We start from the raw sequence: 19241 nt of genomic DNA, 5'->3' as shown, positions 1-19241 counted from the left end.
TTTAATGCTTTTATGACTAAACAAGTCAGGTGAAATAAAACAGTTTTCATATTTTTCTTATTTAATCTGTATTTAGTTGCTTTTTTACAGTTAACTTTGTGGCTTACAGTACTGGTTTAGTGTAGCACAAATGCACCAGGCCTGCCATTTTCATTTAGTGTTTGAAAAATAATGTTTGTACAGTAACTACAGCTGACAAGGAATTACAGAACTATATTGAAATGCTTTTAGTAGTAAGTAGTACAAAAAAATCAGAAACAGCTATGTCAAAATGTGTTTGTACTTTGTGGTAGAGGAGAATACATGAATGCATGGGGTTTATTTTGAGTTTCATAGGACCAAAATTTAAAATGTACTGAAGCAGAGAGAGCATAGAGACATTACTTTTTCTCTTGCTTAAAACAATGCATTTCATATTATACTGGACCATGGTCATTTGGAGAAATCTTTTGCCTGATTTGAGTGGCTGAAAAGCTCATGTATATCTCTAATGTTTAATAGTAATCATTTTCCTAAGTCCCTTTTATTAGTCTGAGGGGTTTTGCAGTATGTGTTCTAATGCATGATTTATATTGATAAGAGTATACTGGGTAATGATGGATCTGGCAAAATCGGGTAAGAGCAGGAGTTACCTCAGAATCATCTGCCTTTATTGTAACAGAGTACAATCAATATAAAATGTAACACATAGACCAATATTTTGTGTTCATATTGACCAGATGGGGCTTTCTTGTATTTGGATAGGTACACACTGATAAATCCAGTAATGAACTAACTTTTTTTGCCATAAAGTATCTAATGTAAAATTATCTTTATTCTAACAAAATACTTTCAGAAAGACGCTTGACTATCTCCTACCCCCATCCCCAAAACAAAAAGCAAACCTAAGTTCTAGGGAGTTTTATTTGTGGTGATCTGAGGCCACTGTCTAATGTTTTCAAGATTGAAAACCCTCACAGTGATGTAGGATTTATTTTCTGGACTTGAGTAGATATTTGGACAGCTGTTTATTCTCTAATACAATGTTGTTCTCTTTTCTGTCTGTTTTGTGGTTTAAGAGGATTCTTAAAGATATGCTTCATATGTAGAAATCCTCTTGTCTGAAAATGGAAGTGCTAGACTAAGAGCCGTGACCTGTAAATTTGCCTTCTTGACCCAGCTTAATAACACTACTGTCTCTTTTAATCACTGGGCTGTCTGCATAAGGTACTTCTTTGCCTTTTGGAGGCATAGGGGCTTCTCAAATTTCTTTATCATGCCTGGGAGTTGGTGGTTGTGAAGACTTGTTGGACAGTAAGATGAATGTTGCTATAATTAAGAGCTCACCACTGTTTGTTCTGTCTCATAAGTTCCCAAACAATAACAAAATGTAGGATGCAAATAGTTTTGAGAATTTTCTCCTGATGGAAAATACAATGTTAGGAGAGAGATCAGCCTTCTGTAAGGCAATGGTAAAATCATTGCTATTCCCTATTTTCAATAGTATTTATCTCCCTTTTGTTGTAACAGTGCTGCCCTGTTTAGGTGGATATGATAATCTGTGGAGCTAATGTGTTTTACTTTTACTGTGTTGTTTTGTTTTTCTCTAATTTGTTTGCCAGATTCTTTGTTTTCTCTCTAAATGCAAATGTGAGGTTTGCTTTTAAACGTTTACAAAATCTGCCATACATCCAGATAGGTAATTGGAATGTTTTGAGTTCTGTTTCTGAAAGTGGGAGCTAGTGCATCTGAAAACACTTCATTTTGCCTATAGTATCAGAGAAATAGCACTTTCTTTTGTACTTAGGCCAGTGGTTACCTCCTTTCCTCTGGCAGTACTGCAGGTACTCTTTCTGCAAGTGGAGGAGTTTTGCATTCCTTATCATGCGTGACTGTTGGACCCAGGCCTCATGGTCTGGTTTCACAGATGATTTGGAGTAGCCCTGGAGGTGTAATCAAAGTCTTGTACTGTCCTTCAGCAAATATTTTCACATGATATGCAAGGAGTCTTGGGTTTTCAGACAGCTTTTTATGTTATTCTGGCTTTTAGATCTCTGAACTAGTAAATATGCATATGTATTTTTAAAGGAAAAGGGGAATGCTGCCTGTTTGTGGCTTTCTGGCTGCTGTAAGTGTGTGTGTGTTTGCCACTCAGTTTCAGTACATGGATTCATAGAAACTAATGTGTCTATGTGAATAATGTACTACCCTTAAATTTCTGGCAGAAAAGAATGTTGCTGAAGGCATTGGCATGGTGGTTGTCTAAAATCTAAACAAGAGTTTCTAGAAGTCCGAATTTTTGAAAAGGCTGAAAGATGGTGTCATATTTTGGTATGGGCTGCTGACACTCCATCTCTAATAATTGCTCAAAGTCTGTCTGATGTAAATATGTACTGGATTTGGTCAAGCATGAGTTAGAATTTTACTGCTGGTTCACAGGACAGCTGAAAAATAAAATTAAAGCTAAAATACACGTGACAGAGCCAAAATAAGTGTGTGCATGCATGACTGTTAGTAAAGTCTAAATTGTTTACATTAATGGTGTAAACACAGGGTATGATATCAGCTGGAGTCAGAATGCAACTGCTGTCTAGAAGGAAAAAATCCTCACATTGAACCTTTTTTTAAATTTTAACTGCATTAAAAATGAATTGCGAAGTGTGAATTGCCAAGTAGAATTAGTACAAATATCAGTAGTACTGTTGAGTATGAAATGAATTCTATTTTAAAAATTCCATGTTAATTTTACAAGAAGATCAAGAAAAGAGGAAACTGAAATTGAAAGGAATTTTTCTTTTTGTGGAGGGAAGGAGAAATCTTTTAATGTGCATTGTCATCTAAAATAAGTCATAGAAATGAATAGAAATGAGTTCATATGTAAAGACTTTTTTTTTTTTCCATTTACTGTGGATAAAGACACTCCTTGGTAAGGCAAATAACTATATTAGGAAGATGAAGGATTTTTTCTTCCAGTTGTTATTAATCTCTTTTTAGTAATCTTAGAACAAGATTTTCAGGATTTGTTCCTTAGAATACACATGAATGATGTATGTGGTATTTCAATGCTAGGACAATGGTGTTGACTAGACTTGAAACAGCTTAACCTCATGTGCTCAGTAGTCTTATCACCTTCTCAAATTGTATTTGGCTTTTAAGATGAATATCAGGTTTATGACTCTTTAGTCTGTGATCCTGTATAGCTGCTCTTTTCTGCTTTATTACTCTTAATATGGATACTTCTGCACGTGTGTATGTTTTTTATTTAATGATCTTTTTCAGAGTTATGATATTTGGTTTTGCTCTCACTTACATGGATTTTATCCAAGTATGTTTTGGAATCCCTGATTTCTTAAGCTCACTTAGAATCAGGATATTCTCCTTCATATTCCTTGCAACTTCTGCCCCCTTTCCCCCTCTCCACCACCTCCCTAGCTTGGTGTCATTTGCAGATTCTTCAAGGGGGCCTGTATTTGGTCACTAAAATTAATAAACTAAACAAAATCTGCTACAGGTCAGGTTCTAGCTGCACCAACCCAAAATTCTTTCTGTTTTGGTTTATTTTTTATACTCAGCCATTGGTTTTGTGAAAGTGAATTTTCCAGTAGTTACTGTTACCTACACTAATTATTTTGGATTTATAGTCTCCAGGTTATGTTGAACAGTAGTTGAACTTACATAAGCTGCACCTGCTGCTTCAGTAAGACGTTTACCCAAGAGAGAATATAATCTTGTTTTGAAGCTTCCTGACTATCAGTTATCTTTCCCCCCAACTTAAATCACACTTCCTTCCCCCCAGCAATGTATCCAAATCTTTCTAATCATCAGAACTACATTGTTTGTCTTGCTACTTCAGTAATTTCCCACTTTCCTACTATTTTATGAGAGATATACCCTATTTCATATTGCTCTGGGATCCCTATCTTTTACTGGTCCTCAAAGCAAACCAGTAATACCTTAGAAATAATTTAGGCTAGTTCTTTTATATATCCTAGTGTACATTATTATACGTAGCTGGCTTAAATGATACATTAATTTTTCTAATTTAAACATCAGGTTGGGTTTTTTTTAAGGAGAATTTATTTTGAGTGTTATTTGCTAACTTTCTGGCCTCTTCCTTGTGGAGCTTTAGAGTATTGGGGTCCCTCATTTTCTAGATCAGATTCTACAATTGGCTGGCAGTGGTATGTGCCACCACAGTTTTATTTATCTCTGCAGGCTTTGACAGCTTGGGTAAGATCCAGAATCGATGTGTGGGCTGTCCAAGCCAGCATGCTATTGAAAAGCTGCCATTAAGCAACTCATTCTTAATGAACTGGAGAGCAGTGATGGTATTTCTCAGAATTAAGAGATAACGTTTGTCCTTTTGTTGTTGTATTGGGAGTGTGATTGGTAGCCCACCGCCCCCAGAGATGCCTTGCAGAGCTCTTCTGGACTGGTATTTCACTCAGGAAGACTTGGAGGGAATAGCTAATTCTTTGTTGGTATTGCTAACCACCTACTTTTGTGTATGGTGTTTTTCTGCAGTTCCTATTTGGGCAAGACTAGGACTGACTTAAAGGTCTTCTTGCCTTAGTCAGAACAGTATAAAAGAGCACAGAGGAGGTTCTTGGCTTGCAAAGATATAAAGCACTGTACAAACGAATGGCTTTTATGACTATTTTTGTTGTACTATATCTGTCATTTGAGCAGGCTTGCTGTAGCTTCAGGAACAAAGAGTGTTGCTAGGTATCTTCTAAATGTACCCTGTAACATAGGCCTTGGGACTGCCTTGCTGATAAGGTCTCCCCTTGTTCCTGGCTGGAACTACTTAGTGGAGGACGGTGCTTGAAAATGTCTGTTCAGATAACCATAACACAGCTACGTGTGCTGCGAACTGAAGCCGTGGAGACCAGAGGTGAGGCAGAAATCTCTGACTCTTCTTCCAGATAGCTGCTGTTTGACGGATTTTTTAGTGAGTTACTGATCCAGCACTGAGCATCCTTTGCTGGTGCTGCCAATTATGTGGCTCTAACAGATCACTCAAAATCTCAGCTCCAAAGTATGGTACTCTAGCTCTTCCTTTATTTAGTTCTGTGAAATAGACTATACTGGTAAATTCAAGACATTAAAGAAGAATGGAAGACAAACAGATGCAAATTCAATCTGGTTTAGTGCTTTTTTTCCATGAAGGTTTTGTGATCACTTCTGCTTGACATATGAGCTTCTGTTTAATCTGTCATGTCTGGGAAGGCATTTTAAGTGCAAAACAAGTAGAAAATAATTCCAAATGGCTGGAGGACTGACAATGTAGTTCTATATCAGAGTTTTACACTAATTTGCCTGTTTTAATTGGAATGGAAGATTAAGGATATTTGCTAAAAATAAAAATTGCTAGACCTAAATAAACAGAACTCTGTTTGTGATCTTAGGAAAAAGTCGCATTTTTCAGTGAATGTTGGTTTTTCTTTTCTATTTATGTTTTTTCCCCATTGTTAATGGAATTAATCTCACTTATGAACAGCTGTTGAAATAATTAAATGTGCTACTGAAATTGTAGTTGTAGTTGTTCTGTTTCCTTGAAAGTCCCAAGCAGACTTAAAATTAAAAACCAAAACTGAAAGCCACTGGAGGATAAAACAGACAGCTTACACAATAGAAGCTGCAAATGGGAAAACAAAAATCTTGAGCTTGGCCTACATACTAATTGACCAAATTCTTTTAAACTGATGTCCTTTTGGAAGGGCTGGTCCAAGCTTTCCCCATCTGCTGATTTGATGATTGCTTAGGGTCTTTCACCCAGGAATAGTGGGAGAGGATGAGTGCCTGAAGTGTGAGCTGCAGGGCACAGCAAGTGCACTTGTCTTGCCTTGTTAAAGACAGAAGGCGTCTCTTAGATGTTTTTCGTAGTTCAGATATTTAAATATTTAATGATGGCTGGTGTTGCAGTACTGGTTCTGATGCATTTGGAAAAACTGTCCTACAGTTAACTGTTGAAGCTGTTGTGTTGGAATTTGAGATGTCGTACTACCTAAAATGAATCCTTTTCTAAGTGACACTGCCTCGTGAATGGAAGTAGCACATTTTCCATTGGCTGCCTACAGCCATGTCCCCTGCTGAGCCAAAGGCAGAGTAGCTTATTGAGTCTTTAATTTTCTGAGGTTTGTAGCTTGTGTTGCAAGTCAAGTCTGCACAGGCTGATGGTTTGCCTTAACTACCATTTGGGAAATGTTAGTCTCAATATCTTGTCTCATCAGCTTTGGGATTTACAGTGCAGGAAAAACACCCACTATTTTATTTAGCTTGCTTTGAAGTTTAGATGAATAGCTCTAGCAGTCCCATCACCTGGAAGTTAGAGAGGGGCTGTTGTACTGTGAAGGAGCTGTTCCAATTCAAGCTTTTGTTGTCAAAGATTTTTAGCTTGGACAGATTTTACACACTCATTTTAGGTTTACTATTCCAGCAGCTAAGTTTGGTGAAGCACCTTTGTTTTGCCTCAGTCCTGGTTTATAAGACTGGCGAGACTTGGCAGGGTCTGATGAGGCCCCGAGCTCTCGCCGTGCCGGAGCCGCGTTCCCGCTGCAGTCGCAGCCTCCTGCGCTGAGCTCTGCCAAAGGACCGGGGTGCAGGGACAATCTGTGCAGTACCCACAGTACCGCCTGTGCTGGCATCCAGCGCAGAGCGAGCGAGGAAGCAGCTGGGATTACATACCAGGGGCTGAAGAGCAGAAAGGAGGGAGGAGATGCTAGGCTGGGACACAGAGGGCAAGCTCTCTGTGAGAGGAACAAAGACTCTGAAAGCCAGAGAGTGTTTTAGAGAAAAAGGGGTTATGCAGGGAGCGGGAGAAGGAGAGGTGAGAGGAGCTGATTTATAAGCAACAATGAATAATAAAAGGAGGCTCTGAGGAGAGGAAAAATGCAAATAATTATTTGTTTGGGTTAAAAAAAGTTCTGGATGGCCTGGACCATCCCACTATTACTAGAGAAGTAGTGCAGTTTGTAACTGCTGGGATTTTGTGGCAGGTGTTCTTAATGGAAGGTTCTTTTTTTCAGGAATGTCATTCTCCAGCTCGTTGACTATTTAGGCCTTGAATTAGTTAAGTCTGAACAAGAGTATTTTACCTGTATTTTTGTTTCTGTTTTACTAGCTGCTGTTTCTTTGAAGAGAGATTACCTGTGTCCTTCTTCAAATGCCTGTGGTATTTTCAAGAGGAACCATTTTTCTGTAAGTGGAGATCTTTTCTATGAACATAAAATTAAAAACATGAATTAGTGGAATGCATTAATAGCAATGTGGGTATGAAGCCAAGTCTGAAATGTTTAAAAACTGGATGCTTTTTGTACATAGTATGGTTTTCATGATTCAAAATTGAGAATAATGATTGATGCTCGGGGGAAGCTACTTTCTTTTTCATTTGGTCATTTGAAATGAATAGTATACTGCTGCTATAAGCTCAGACAGTGATGATAAAAGCAGTACTTGTCTCTGTCAACATTTGTGAAAAATAAGTCTCTGGAGATTTCTGCATGTTTTATTTCATGATGAGAATAGTAAATCTGTCCTGTGTAGTGTCTGGATGAGCTGTCTTGTATCAAAACATTATTAATTGATTTTTATACTTTACAGCTGTGTTTTGGGAATAAGTACTGGAAGGAAAGCCAAAAGCTCCACTCTGGATTTTAAGAACCATACTGGAAAAGAGTTAAGGGATTGATTTAGTTGTCTAGCTTAGAAATTATGAGGAGGAGGAAAAAGGAGGGACTTCAGCTGCCTATTTACTTTGTTTGCAGCAGTCTCAAAGTAGTTAACATCATCACAGGGGGATGGTTATCCATTTCTGTGCAAATATCTTGGTTTATGAAGATAGGCATCCAGTGAGGCCTTTATTTTCACTTAAATCTGTTATTAACATTAAATTGTGGAAGTAGGGATTTACTGGGATTGCTGAACTATAGATTTGTTTCTTTAGAGAGGAATACTGTCAAGGCCAGTTGTCAGTTTTTCTAGAAATACGGAGTTTTACATCCTGGAGATATTCTGTACATTAATAAATTTCTTACACATTGTGTTTTGTCTTTATTCTGAGAGTCATAGTGTAATGTCAGTACAGTATGGATGTAGGTACAGTATGGATAAAGGACTATGTATGTTTGTAACAAGGATTGCTTCAGCTTGAGTAAGAGATATTCTGAGAGTTTTTTCCCCAGTTTAGAAATGCATTTTCAGGGAACTAAACACCTTCACAAATAGCTATTCAACAGGAATTTGTGTGGTAAGTTAACCCTTATATGTATTTTGCCCTCACAAGGGGGCATTCCTTTGAAAGTTCTAAAGCAGGTTAATTTCAGTTTAGTTGAGCCATGAGTTTTCTATATGCTTGTGTTTGCTTTTTCTCCTCCTACTTGGAAGACACACACACACATTCTTAAAATCTTTAGGATATAGTAAAGTTTGTTCTGCTGGTTTGGAAGCTGAGTGTGCCTGTAATGTGAGGAGATGACTGTAGGCCAGAAATAGAGAAGATGGGAATGGAGATGGGTGGCTTCAGTCTCCCTGTTCCTGGCAATGGCCAGCTGCCAACTGGGCTGAAGCTGTAACGTTAAACTGCAGCTCTGGGCTCAGAGTGGGGCCCCAGCACACATTCTGTGGCCTCAGAGATGCCAGTGTGCCTTTTGTCCCTCTCACAGATTGGACAGATCATTGGGGAGGGATTTAGACACCTTGAGAGCAGACACATGCACACACAATGCTGTTTTGCAGGGCAGAAACATATGGAAGTGTACAAGTCAGCTGTTTATTCTCCTGCTGTAAAATAATGCTCAGAAATCCTGGGGTGCCACACATTTTAGGGCACTATTCAGATGAAGTATTGAATTCCCTGGACTTGAGGGAGTCCAGGGAAAAGTGAGTGCTGTGTCTAGTCCATCATTATTTCTAGACCATCATTATTTCCTTTTGCATGCATGTGTTGTGATGTATGTATCCTATCTCCTAATTGCTGTATGCTCAGGAGGAGTCTTCCTGCTAGGACCCCTCTGTGGTCTCTTCAAAATAATAGTGTTTATCTGAAACAAGAGCAGTTCCTTTGTGAGGGTATGGTCCTGCTAAGGACATGCAGCATGCACTGGAGAAGGGTTTTTCCCTTTTTGCCTTTTCAGGTTATAGCTTTCTTCTTTCTGAAAGCCAGAAAAGGCTCACTGAGGCAAGAAGGGCTGAATTTGGAAGGAGGGAGTTGGGTTAGACACAAGCCAGGGCTGCTTCAGCTGGCATTACAGGGATTGGGGTGGGGGAGAAAAATGGGGTGCAGAAAGCTGTTGGCCTGTTCAAATGGGAGGGGTTATGGGGCTGGGGGTCACAAGTCAGTACCAGCCCTACATCCCCTGTGCTGTGACAGGGAAGACAGGTCTGAATGTGAAGGTGCTGGGAGCTGCAGTGGCAATGGATTGATTCTTGCTTGGATTGAACCATCTGTGCTTGTGTATTTTTTGTTTTCACCTTTCAGAAATGACTTCTAGCCAGTTGTGGTTTTGTGCATGTGCTCATCTTTGGAAAGAATTGTGTGAATGAGCTTTTCTTTTAATGAATAGTGGTTGTTCTTTCTACTAAGTTTCATATGGAAAAAGAGTGAAGAAATGTTTGTCTTATACTGAAAACAGGGCCTCGTCTGCTAATAGGATTTCCATCTACTACAATGTAACTATAAAAAAGAAACTGAAGAGTTTATGGAGCACCTATAGTTAAAAACTGCAACTAGGTGGTCTCTCTAAAAATCAGAATAATTTGCAAACTACTCAAAACAGGAAAAAACCGGATTATCTGTATTAACAATCCTTTGAGAGGGAACTGTCCTGTGGTTATGAAAGCAGGTCTAAGACATTCATACTCATATCTGTGGTACCATAGAAAGGCTAGTTCTATTTAATTCAAATTTTAAAATTCTTATCAGGTTTTTACTGGAATATAGAATGAATGACCAATACAGATTGCATAAACCTTCAATGGTGAAACCTACAGAAAATAGTGCCCAACACAAATCCATTCACCTTTTGTCCCATCTGAAGAAAAACAAGCCACCTGTGCCACGAGGGACAAAGAAGTTGAAGCCTTAATTATTGGCTTAATTGCTCATATTTTTGTAGAGACTTCACAGTTTTTCAAGTGATCTGGTTTTCAGATGTACAGCTATAGGGAATAATTTATGTGAAGGATTTTGAACTAGGAGATGATTTTACAGAAGAATTTTTTAAAGTGCATTCAGCAAAAATGGAGAGCTTTTTTCTTCCACCTCCTTTATGTAAACATCTGTACTTACAAAAGCTATTTTGTTTTCCCAGTTATAATTCGTACCATCAGTTTCGTCTAATCATCCAGTTACAGTTTATTTTTTTTAAAAAGTTGTAGGAATTTGCAGGTATTTTTGTAACAAAAAATGTATAAATATCCATCTGAAACAACAGCCAATAAAAAAATGCTACTTCAAGGTTTATTTTGTTTTTTTTCCCAATCAGCCTCCCATAAAGGTTTGAAACTTTTCATTTTTGGAGCGGATCTGCTTTGCTTGTCATTAGACTTGTACTTAGAGCTGTGTTCAACACTTGCGGACAGTGAATATGGGAGGTTTATATCAAGCACTCAAAGCAGGGGTCAGTAAAAACATTTGCACCTGATGTGCCTCCTTGACCCTTAGGAGTAGCATTTTAAAATGTTGCAGGAAATGAAATCAACTTCATCATTGTATTATGGAAGTCAGATTTCCAGTGATTCTAAGTAGGTATAACCAAATATTCCTGTTCTGTGGATATTTTCATATATTATCACTGTAAATTAATTTTTGCTCTTTTTTATGAAGGACTACTGGCTGTCAGTGTCTTTCAGGTGCCTGTCAACATATCAACATAGCTCTTTTCATGTGTACACATTAAAAATTACCATATCCATAGGGAAAATATTTTAATTGGAGAACTTCTTTTAAATATTTTATGAGTAAAAATGTAGCTATAAAAGGCTTAGTCGTTTAAAATTGCAAATGCAGTAAGATGTAGGTTAAAACAGAGATGTGGTCTTAATTCACCTGAGCAGTATTTGTATTTAACTGTGTTATAAAACATATGTAAAATTTACCCTTTGAGACTAGTGCAAATTTGAGACACAGTAAGAATTTTCAGATGCAAATTCACACAACTTTTTTAGCATAAGAGTATGTTTTAACTGAGAATGCATTTGGCCTGTGCGAGAGGAGAACCTCTGAAAGCCTTAAAAACAAACAACAGAAGGGACAGGACACAATCCCATGAACATACAGTCATCTGTATACTTAATGGAAGATATATAAATGAGGGTGACTTTGCTTTTTATTAGTTTGTTATTGCTGTATGGATTTTTGTTTTCATTTTATTTTTAAGGCTCTTAAGCATTGCCTGAAAGAACATGCTGCATTCTTGTTTTACTCCTTTTTGCAGGTGTTTGTTTTCCGTGATTACATCTATAGTACTTCCTTGTGTCCTAGGTAACTTAAGAACTTTGGAAGACATTGTCAGTTTGAAAACTTTTTATGGGGGGAGAATGTAGTCTGCTGTCAGGTGCTTGGGTTCAAAGGGGAGTCTGCAATGGCTGCAGGGCTTTTTAAATTTCTTATAACTGCACTGTACTCTTGAAATCTGGAATCACAGCTTTTACTTTTTCACAGCAGTTCCCTTTTTATGAATTTCAGTAAAATTTTCTGGTTAGGATGCATTAAGTTTGTTTACTTTATTTTAAAGCTCACTTGGAATTATTTTCTTAATTTCAGAAAGGTGGCATTATTAGGCCTGTTTTTCTAATATTATCCAATAATTCAGTATTTTAATGCAGATGTATTTAGATTAATACAGAAATCTGTAGGCAACCAGTTGGTTTGAAGCAAGTACCTTCTTCAGCTTGCATAGGTGCAGAGCTTTATGTCCATTCTGTGAAGTGTCAAATCATAAATCTAGTGTAGGAAATACTTGAGAATGTCTAGTGTCTTTTTTCCTACAACTTAGAAAATGAGATCAGTCCTGAAGTAAAAATATTCCTAGTAAATAACAAGTTAAATTGAGAAGTGTCTTCACCTTACATCAGAGTATTCATGTGTGGGGATGGCTGTGGTTTAACTAAGTTAGTATAGTGTGATTTCATATATTCAGTTGCTATCATTTGTATGTATTGAACTCACTTTCCCCTAAGGTGCTTTGAGGTAATATTTCTATTTGTTTTTTCAAAGTCAATTTTTTCATGTTTAAGAGTATCTTTGAATATTTTTCAATTAAAGAAATTGATTAATAGATTAAAGTCAAATGCTATTATCTTTGTTTTGTTCCTTCCCCTGCCCCATTACACTTGCACAAAGGAGATCCTTAGCTTCATACAGTGGAATGGATTTTTGTTCTAGTTGGGGTGTTTTAATTTACATATGCAGTAGGAAAGTTATTCTTCAGTGATCAAGGGTTCTGTGAATGGTGCTTTTGAACTGGCACCCTGCTGAGTTACCACCCTCAGCAGAGAAGCTGCAGCTCTCCTAAGTGTGTCAGGTAACCAGATGATAGGGGAGACTGCCTTAAATCAGTCACATCTAGTTTTTTATGTCTTCAGAGTACACTTCAGAGTGACAGTCATACAAAAGTTCAGCATTTCACAGCTTACTAGTTGTGGTAGAAGTAGGTTTAAAAATATTAGGAAAATTTAGGTTTTAAAATATTAGAAGAATAATGGTTAGGAGGATAATAACATATTGGACTGAAAAGGTAAATGGCAGTGGGGGAGGAAGATAACTTTGTGTTGTATTTTCAGGCTCTATTAATATACCGTCTAAAAACCATAGATCTGTAAATAATTTCTGAGATTGTGGTGGAAATTATGTTGGTTTTTTTTTTTTTTTAAAGGCAGATAAATGGGATTAAACACTATGAATGGCTGGAGCCCACCTTCCCATCTGAAGTGCAGAAATTTTTTTTAACTAAGAAATGCAAGAAGTTGTGGGCAGTTTTTCTGTGATGCAGGTTAATGATGTTCATGTTTCCAGAGGGAAGAGGTGATGGGTATGAGAGGAACCTTCTTTTCTCCATCTTGGAAATCTGTAATGTAAGAATATATTTGAGACTTAAGCTTTCCTTTTTAGCAATTTTCTGGAGTTTTTTTCATGAAATTCTCCACGTACAAGAAATCAGCACCTCTGTCTTGTAAATTTAGAGAAAGTTAAGATTAATTTAAAATGCTCAAAGTGCTGCATTTGCTGTAGAGGAGGTACTTTGCTGGCATGGACTGGGAGGAGGCCTCTCATTTTTATTAGCTGCTGTTACCAGATTAATCCTGCTTTATAGTTAGGCTGAGGAACATCCTTCTTGTCTTCACAGAGAATGCCCCAGTAACCAGCTTCCTTGTTCCTTCGGTCTCCAACAGGTGGCTCAATTTAAGAATGTGTATTAGCTCTTTTCCATCACTGTTTCTACGTGGAAAGGGAAATTTTCATTTATGTTGGTTCAACAATAGTATTTCCTGGCAGCATAATGAGCTTGATCCTGCACGTTTTCAGAATGTAGGCTCATCAGAAGTTCTTGTGACTCATGAGCATAGAACTTTTCATCCAGTTAAATTTTTTTCCAATAGAGTATTAAAAAAAAAAACCCTACAGGCATATACTACTGGAAGTTCCCTTTGTACCCATTTAATGTTGAAACTTTTCTTTAGAAGGAGGGACATTACTCACGTAAGGAACTGTACTTTCTTTCATAAGTTACTCCTGCCTCATTGGTCAGTATCAGTCTCTCACATCCTCTTCTTGTGCAGGTTCATTATTTCAAGCTGTCTTCTCCATCTGTTACCAGATTTGGGAATGCAGCTTTCCACAGTTCACCTGTGTGTTTTTACCCACACTTAAAACATATAGGCAAAACCCCCCTCAACCCTAACCCTTTTAAGGCTTTTTATTTCATTTGTCTACATTGTTTTCTTTGTTTCATTTACTGGTATGTGCAATGATCTCATCAGAAAGTTATACTGAAAATCGACTCTACCTTTTATGTCAGCATGCTGACTTCTTTCACTTCCACAAATTTCTCTGTACAGCTGGAATAGCTGTGCTTCACTAGTTTAACATGAAAAAGGACTCTATTATCTTGATAGTGTCTGTTTTTCTGGAGTTAAGTCATGTTTGCGTCTGGTGGAGTTTGTGGAAGCTAGTTTTTCTCAGTACAGAGACTATGGACAATTCATTGTATGAAATCTTCAAGAATATTTTTTTCAGTAAGTGTGGTATACCAGATGGCTTTGAGACCTATTTAGCTATCTGTTTTTAATCTTTCATTGCTGCTTCAGACCTGAAAACTTAATTTCCCCACCTGCTGATAAATGTAGGGTCATAGGAATTGCCATCGTGGGTCAGACCATCTGTTCTTTAATTAGAAGCAGTAGCAGATGCTTGGGATGATGATGCAAAAAAAAAAAAAAAAAATTATGCTAGGCAGTTATGACAGTAATATACTCTGGGGTGTATCTCTGTGATCCTATTAGTTTGACTTGTGTCCAAGACTCAGAGACTTTGGTATCTATTCTAGCTCTTTGTTATTCAAATATTTTTTGTTACAATGTAATTTTATCCTCTGTGCTTCCCTTTAATGATGCTAGACTTTTGGTGTGCAGTCCTATATCCCTTAGCAGTATTTTCCCTAGGTAGAGGTATGAAGAGGCAGCCCTTTTTGTTGATGGTAAACTTGTCAGTTTTCATTTGGCTGAACATAATCTCTTGTTCTTATAGTATTCTGGGGAGGAAATTCTTCTCTGCCTTTGTGTACTCTTTTCTATCTTGGCAGGGCAGGGGAAATCTCAGTCTTCTTGATTTCCCCCTTCATATTGATATTTCCATGCTGCTTATTATTCTTGGGTTGTCTCTCTGTAAGGCTTTTAACTAAATGGCAGTAACTGGATGATTCCAATTTCTCAGCATGTTTCATCTGAGAAAACACTGTTAGTTCCTAGGAGAGAGGACTTTCATTCCTTTGAAAATGTGTAATTCCTAGGAAATACCTTCAGAATTTTGGCTTTAAATTGAGTTGTAATGGTGAAGATGGCTTTGCAAGGGAAATATTGGCTAAACCTGAAACATTACTGCAGGCAGTTATATGGCTGGGGCAGAGCCCCTTTTTGTGGGCTCAGAGGATGTTTATGCTTCCCTGAGTAATCCTACATCCAAAATGAGAAGCACTACTTCCCTTTTTTCTTACAGCAACTAGAGTAGTTCTTAAAAGATTCTCAAACTGGGGTGGTCAAATGCTGGGTTTTGGTCAGTACCAGCAGCCTTATTATTTAAACAGCAATTCCCAAGCTAGTGGTTGTGGCAGCTACAGCTGCATGTGGAAAACAATAGAAACCTGTGGGGGTTTTTGGGTACCTTGTGCTAATTAAGAGCACTTGGTATAGAAACCAACTGTTGTAGATCAAGATTAAAAATACCTCTGCAAAAGGGCTTTTATTGACTTCATTTGTACCAGTTTTGCAGGAGGAGTATTTAGGGAAGTATTGCTTGGATATTGCCAACCTCCTTAAATACCTTACAGTATTCTGCAGAGATGCTTAGAAAAGTCATGAAACCTCAAGGTGAGTGCAAGTTAGTAGTGAAGAAGTGGGTAGGATTTGGGGGTGTGGCTGAGAAGACAAGTAGGAAATTTAATGGTGGGAGAGACAGCTTCTTGTGGGATACATTGGTGAGGAGAAATGAAGTGTTGAACCCTATCCTAACTAGCAAGGGAATGCAGTTGTTTTTCTAACCTGCTTCTGAGCATTAGAGCCAGCCGTCTTTGTTGTGCAGTGTTCAGGTTTCCAAGGAGATGTGAGATATTTTTATGAAACTGAGAAATTGAGAAATCATGGGAAGAGCAATTTTAAATGCGTGTCAAACCTGAAGATACAGTGGCAGGAAGAACCAGTGTAATGGGCAATATTTTAAAAGATAAATTTGAAGTGCCGTATGACTGAAATTGTCTTTTTCACCAGTGGTGATGACTTTAGTGTTTAACTGAGAGCTATTTTAGGATGATAAACAACATTCCTTTCATTTTTCAACTGCTTGGAGGGAAGGCCAAGTGCCTTGCAATAGGTGCTGTTTATTCCAAAGTCTGCAAGAATTCTTTACTCGGGATCAGAAAGGTTACTGAGAATTTGTTTAAACAATCTGCCTATCTAATTCTTGAGCTAGCTATTTGGATTGGGAGTGTTCAATTAATAGGTTTTGCATGTTGAGCAACTTGGCAATGTTCTGTGCCTAGAATGCTGAGAGCGATGTAAGATTGTATGAAATGCTCAAGTTAACTTCATGAGGCAATTAGGGATCTTCAGCTGACAGCAGCATGTGTGTTGTATATGATTGTTTTTCCTGTAAAAGACACTCAGATCCAGACTTAGGCTTAGGAGTCCTTGGTGGTTGCAGGGAGTCCCTTGAAGCTGCCGGACGAGTGTTTAATTTTGCTAATTGTGAAGACATGCTTGTGTTTTGTGAAAGAGCTCATGATTTAGTAATCAAGAGTTGGACTTCTGTATTGGTGGTGGCATCACAGTGTTTGTTACAGGATGTTTTAGTGCAGCACTGTTAAAATTAGATAAATGGATTGCAGCAGACTTACAAACTACAGGAGAGACTGATTATAATTTGTGCTTATTGCAAATTACCTACTTGCTGCTGTATGGCTTGTTTGAGCTTAAGATTTTTTTTCTGGTCATACGTTGCTGTGGGTTTGTTGTGGTTCTGGCTGATTTTCTATTTCTTCTGTTTATTTTTACACTCTTGGGATTTCACTTTTATGCCCATGCTGTCACTAAAGGTGCTGATCTCTGTTGTGGTTACAGTATAGTTCATGCACCTTTGGTATGGTTGGCATGTTGAATGGGGCAGGTAGGACATGTAACAGGAATTCATGGGGAATCTTTGAAAATTCAGAAGGATAAGCAGAAATGAAAAATACGTACCATGTGGATGAGAATCGGAGGTGGAAGCCTTGGAGGGGACTGTAATTCAGACAAGGTAATGTTGGGGGAGGAATAGTTATAATGGATGTAGGTAAAAAACATTGGCTCCAACATCAGGGTAAATAAGGTTGGGAATCATTCAACAATGAACTATATGTCTATTGGAAATCAGTCTTCCTCAGAACTACTTGTTTAGGGAAGCCAGCAACCCACAGCATTGTTGGCCCCTCAGCTGTGATAGTTCTCATTATTTTTTCTACAGGTCAATGAGTATTTTCTTTACAAACAGGCAATAGTGGGGCTTTTAAAGATATATGGAACATCTGATTTAGTTAAAAAAACTCAGCAGAGTATGAATTTTTTAGTTTCACTAGAAAAAAAACCCAGAAAAACAACCCTAAAATGCAAAGCATGGTCTTGAACTTTTTGGTAGGAGAGTCCTTCCTTTTTATAAGTTTAAAATATCTTTTCTAAAATGTTTTTAGTTGTCATATCTCTTTATGATGGTTTCCTGCTGATTTTTACTTTTAAGGCATTAGGTTTTGTTTCCCTGATTATTTTAGGAAGGAATAATCTACATTTACTTAATAACATATCAAACCTTAATTTCATCCTGTCACCAATGAAGATATTTGAACATTTATGTAAGCAAGCAAGTGAATTGAAAACTTTGTGTTAATGAAAATATTTGTAATAAATTTGAAAATACTGTTATTGAGAAATCACAGAACACGATGAATTGCAGAAGTTTTGAAGAGTACAAAAGTGTTAAGAAATTTTTTTTTTATTGGTGCAGAAAACCAGATGTCTTTACAAGCTATCACCAGTTGTGGTTTTGAGTTAAATATGCTGATTTCTTAAAGTAGAAAGCCTCTGAACTGCTCTGATGATTTGAGTTCTGGCTTTGCTTGAATAACATATTCTTGAGATCAAGATAATAGAAAAAAGCTGGAGTAACTTCAAAAAGGGACTGAAAATGCAAAAGCTTTGGGTTATAGTAACAAACATTACCTGATGTATAGGAGCAGTTGTTTCTCTTGTATGTAATGGCATCAGATTTCAGGTTAGGTTTAGAGGATGTATTAGGAGGAGACTGTCCTGTCAGGGTAGTGAGGCGCTGGAACAGGTTGCCCAGAGATGTTGTGCGTGTTCCATTCTGGGAAGTGTTCAAGGCTGGGTTGGATGGGGCTTTGAGCTAACTGGTCTTGTGGAAGGTGTCTCTACCCATGACAGTGGTGTTGGGCTAGGCTATCATTAAGGTCCCTTCCAACCCAGACCATTCAATGACTTTGGCATTATGTGTGTGGAAAAGATGAAAGTGTGAAGGCTAAATTAAATAAGGGTCAACTAAGAGAAGAAGAAGAATATAGGGTTTTTTTCTGTGGGCATCTGCGTGCAGAGAGCTTCAGTGAGCACTTCAAGTTATTGCGACCTATTTTCCGAACTTTACTGTAGAGAGAAAAGTGAAGATTTTTTTGCAGTGAAACCTCAACGCTAAAGAGGCATTTCAAAATTAAAGTAAAATCATCATGTATCAGGAGAGATTCATTAGCTGCTATTCAGTACTGAAAACTGAGCAAAAAAATGCTTGTGACCAGCTAAATCAATATGAATGTGTTACATTTCTATATTTTTTTCCCTTGCACGCATAACATGTCTAAATTTTGATCTAGGCATGATTGCAGTTGGTTAATGTCCACTTGTATTTAAAACTTTTTTGAAAGAAAATGATGCTTTTCTGAGAATCAGTTTTATTTTAAGGAATGCTAAGCACAATTTTTGACATAGATGAGATGAGTTCTGTCTCTTCAGTTATATCCCATACAAAACTGACACCAAGTTTTATTAAAGGCATGGTTTGCTGCTATGAACATTAAACTTGTTAAGCCTTGTAAAGACAACCCTTCCTACGTGTAGTTCCTTAATAATTTCATCCTTGAGGATGCTGTGTAGGGAATCTAAAATTGCACACATCTTGCCTAAGGGAAGGTCTTAATTGTGGTGTGTATTTTGTTGTAAAGTCAGAAGATTAGTGTCTTTGGTAGGTTTAGTAATCAAAACAGTAGAGGTCTGGCTACAGCAAAATGCTGTGGTCCCCTCACAGGGTGTGTGTCAAGCAAATGTTCTGACTTTTTTTTTCTCTGTGAGAGAGATTTCTGCTCTTGCCTGCATGTAAGTGTTATATGGCTGAATGAAATTTGCTACTCTGAATAATCATTGCTACTTGTCTAGTAACACATCAGCAGCCTTGAAATGGGCCTGTCCCCTCTGAGCTGCTGCCTCCTGTCTTAGTGTGTTTGTGGGCACAGGCT

The 19241-nt window shown here is 37.7% G+C and overlaps 1 protein-coding gene across 8 annotated transcripts in view; it reads left to right on the top strand.

Annotated features, from left to right (window-relative positions):
• The window catches only part of SIPA1L1 (signal induced proliferation associated 1 like 1), a 201543-nt gene that overhangs the window by 75546 nt on the left and 106756 nt on the right, over positions 1–19241 (top strand). For 7 of the 8 annotated variants that reach the window (XM_059849631.1, XM_059849638.1, XM_059849630.1 and 4 more), the window contains one exon: positions 7103–7179. The exons of the other annotated variant lie outside the window; for it this stretch is intronic. The gene's annotated coding sequence lies outside the window, so the exon portion shown is untranslated. The remainder of the gene's footprint in view (positions 1–7102; positions 7180–19241) is intronic. 8 annotated transcript variants of the gene reach the window in all.

The sequence above is a fragment of the Haemorhous mexicanus genome, chromosome 6, assembly GCF_027477595.1.
Source record: "Haemorhous mexicanus isolate bHaeMex1 chromosome 6, bHaeMex1.pri, whole genome shotgun sequence".
Taxonomy (NCBI): Eukaryota; Metazoa; Chordata; class Aves; order Passeriformes; family Fringillidae; genus Haemorhous; species Haemorhous mexicanus.
Note: the sequence above shows the minus strand (reverse complement) of the source record. Positions and strands in the feature narration are given on the sequence as shown.